Genomic DNA, 3376 nt, shown 5'->3' with positions numbered 1-3376 from the left:
GTCCACGCTCCTTCTTGCCCTCTTGGCTGCCCCTTGACTCCTCAAAATAGGGCATTAAAAGGGAGGCTCCATATAAAGAAAAAGGCTGAATTTAGGTAGGATTTTTGGGACTCGATCTAGCCAACTCTTGACTAGGATTTGAGTCAAATTTCTTTTGGATCAGACCCATCATAATTTGACTTAATTAATCAGCAATAAAAAACTTAATTATAATCTAATTATAATTATTTAATTCTTCCATTTAACTCACTAACTCTTAGTGGGTTATTTTGTACATCAATCTTATTGACAATTGACATTGTGATTCCAAATCACAAATCGACAATCCTAATAATCAGAACCTCTAATGTGTGTGACCTCATAGGTTCTAATCTGACTGGTAATGAGATATATTGAGATCTCCATCTCAGTATCATTGAAAACTCCTTTCAATGGGTTGGAACGATTCCAACTCAACTCATTAGGGTTTATCGATCATCAAGATAATCCCTATGAGTCCCACCATCCACCAGTGACACCTAGCAGCATGTAGTGGCTACCCAGCAGAATAGAATGATGAACCTCTAGGTGCAGTTGTCATGTGTTACAGTCCTTCTATCGTGGATCCCTACAAGACGGAGGTCATGGATAACTCGTCAAACTCCTTCGTCTGTCATATGTCAAAATTTATTCGACTTAAGTTCGAGAGTGGAAAACTCTTTCTCCACTGTGCATACTGCCCCGGCCGAGGTCTTACGAACTCAGTCTTATAAATCACATAGGATTTCTCCTTATCTATCAAGGTCGATAGATTCCATATAGGTGCATACCCTACTCCTACAGTGAACTTACTGCAGCCAATCTACACTGCATGGACCCATATGGCTAGAGACCATGTATGTGTGCAGTCAAACTACAATAACCTCACTGTGAGTAGCCGAAGCACCGCAGGTCAAAGGACCAGTCACACTACTGCAACATCAAGCAAGTCACTGACGAGTGGATAGACATCCAAGTGACTTCTTGTCTTGGTCACGCTCAGTACCCTTGTTCTCTAACAAGCACCTGCACTATCACTTCAGTGTCCCTACACTGTGGACTCAAGTCTCGTCCATCTAGAAGGAAAGTGATCTGTGCACTGATCGGATCGATCACCGTCCTCGTGATGATCCATTGATCAGGAGCATTTAGAAACTAATCACCAATGATACATGGCTCAAATTCTCAACTCTTGAGAATATGTATCATCATCTTATTAATTTCTTGGACGATTCATAGACACATAAACAATATGAATGAAAAGATGCCTTTTATTTATTTAATAATAAATAGTCAAGTACAAAATTATGTCCCTAGAATTAATAATGTGTCAGCCAGATTGGCTTCTAGGGCATACATCTAACAGCCCCATCTGGGATTCTAGCTTGGTGATGGATTGCGTGTGAGAGTGCACCAATTGTGCAATGGTTTCCAAACCTTGAAGGGCGTTCAACACTTTCTCCTCAAAGGCTGTGTTTTTTTGTAGTGGGGGAGGAGTGTGTTGAAATTGAGTCGATGGACGGTTGGGATGAATATTTTGTGGGGTTTGAAAATTCTGAGGGTTTTGAAAATTTTGGGAATAGGGTTGGGCAGTATTCGAAGCTTGCTGCTTCCAAGAAAAGTTTGGATGATTCCGCCATCCCAGGTTATATGTATTGGAAAATGGGTCATTACCCAGTCTGGGCTGTGTTTGAGCAGCATTGATGTGTTCTTGCACGAGTTTGGGGAATTGGGGCGCTGAGGGGCACTCATGGATAGGATGGGATGGGCTAGAACAGATAGTACACACTTGTGCTTGGGAATGGCTAATGAAATGCCCTCCTATCATCAGTTGGTCAATCTTATGGGATAATGCATCTACCTTGCTAGACAGGTCCATAGAATGACTTATTTCACAAATGGTCCCTTTTCTTTGTGAACTCGGGGGTGCTTGTCGAGAACAGGAAGCATGGTGGAGGGAGTTTTCATTAAGGTTTTCAAATAATTGCCATGCTTCATGCTCATTTTGAAGCATGAATGTCCCCCCGCATGCAGCATCGATCATCTGACGGTTTCGTTCAGTCAATCCATCATAGAAACATTGCACTAGTTGCCACTTAGGTATTTGATGATGAGGGCATTTACGGATTAGGTCCCTAAATCTCTTCCAAGTTTTATGAAATTCTTCTCCCTCAGTTTGGGAGAAGCTCGTGATGGCACGTCTAAACTGGTTCGTTCTTCCTATGGGAAAGTATTTTTTAAGGAATTCTTGTTGCATTTGACCCCAGGAATGAATCGAATTGGCTTCTAAAGAATTTAGCCATTGTTTGGCTCTATCTTTAAGGAAGAAGGGGAATAACCTAAGTTTCAGGGCATCATCAGTGAAGTTCTGAATCTTGACAGTGGTGCAAATCTCAAGAAATTCATCTAAATGTTTGTATGGGGCTTCGTTGGTGAGCCCATAAAAAGATGGGAGCATTTGGATCACACTAGACTTTATTTCATATTGTACAGCTGCTACCTCAGATAATCGAATGCAAGATGGGGAAGTGTAAATAGTGGGAGTAAAATACTCCCTCAGGAGTTTGGGTTATTCTTCAGCCATCTTAAGAGGTGGGGATGATTCTAATGTTATGATCTTAGCTCGAATGTTCCTAAGGGTTCGTTCTATTTCAGGGTCAAAAGGTAATAGGTCAAGTATTCTAGAACGACTCCCTTGCAAACTAAACCCTTAAAATAGGAATAGTGAATGCCCCGGGAGACACGCACGGTACTTACCGGTGCTAGCATACACTAATACTCGATCAGTCAAGCATGCAATAAAAGAGAAAAGCATATCAATCCTAGTCTTTGTCCTAAAACCACTAGACAGCTCCTAACTGGTTTGAAGAGGGCACCTAAGCCTCCAATCCGGTCTAATGAACCGAGTTGACCAGGTAAGCTCCCAGGTAAGTGGAGGGGTCACGATGCGTTCGCAAAGGTCCCACTTAAAATCCACTTGCCTCGAACAGATGAACTGTCTTCCTTATAGGGACAAAGCTTGCCTAGACATCAACTAAGCCACAGAGCGAAATTGGTGCAACTTTCGGTGATCTTCGTCCTATTGAGCTCGAATGTCCCTAGGAGCCAACGTCTAATTGATTTTAATTAAAGTGACACTATGTGAGATTGAGTTCACCTAAGTTGGGCAAGAGTCTGGTGATGAAATCTGGCTCTTATCTTGTTGGGGTGATTGCCCTTACTATGTGCGGATTAATTTGTGTATGTGTATTAAGCATGCATTCACACTTTTGCTGAAATTGAAATCAAACAATCACCACAAAATTTCAAGCTAATAATTAATTTAAATAAGAAAGGTTTAGAGGTTACCAAAGAGAAT

General features: G+C 41.5%; 1 non-coding gene across 1 annotated transcript; it reads left to right on the top strand.

Annotated features, from left to right (window-relative positions):
- The first annotated feature begins 2120 nt into the window (after nucleotides 1-2120).
- LOC113461944 lies at nucleotides 2121-2226 on the top strand. The gene has a single exon (XR_003384201.1). It is a non-coding gene; the product is annotated as a small nucleolar RNA R71 (small nucleolar RNA).
- Nucleotides 2227-3376: the final 1150 nt, after the last annotated feature.

This window comes from Phoenix dactylifera, unplaced genomic scaffold (assembly GCF_009389715.1).
Source record: "Phoenix dactylifera cultivar Barhee BC4 unplaced genomic scaffold, palm_55x_up_171113_PBpolish2nd_filt_p 001256F, whole genome shotgun sequence".
NCBI lineage: Eukaryota > Viridiplantae > Streptophyta > Magnoliopsida > Arecales > Arecaceae > Phoenix > Phoenix dactylifera.
Note: the sequence above shows the minus strand (reverse complement) of the source record. Positions and strands in the feature narration are given on the sequence as shown.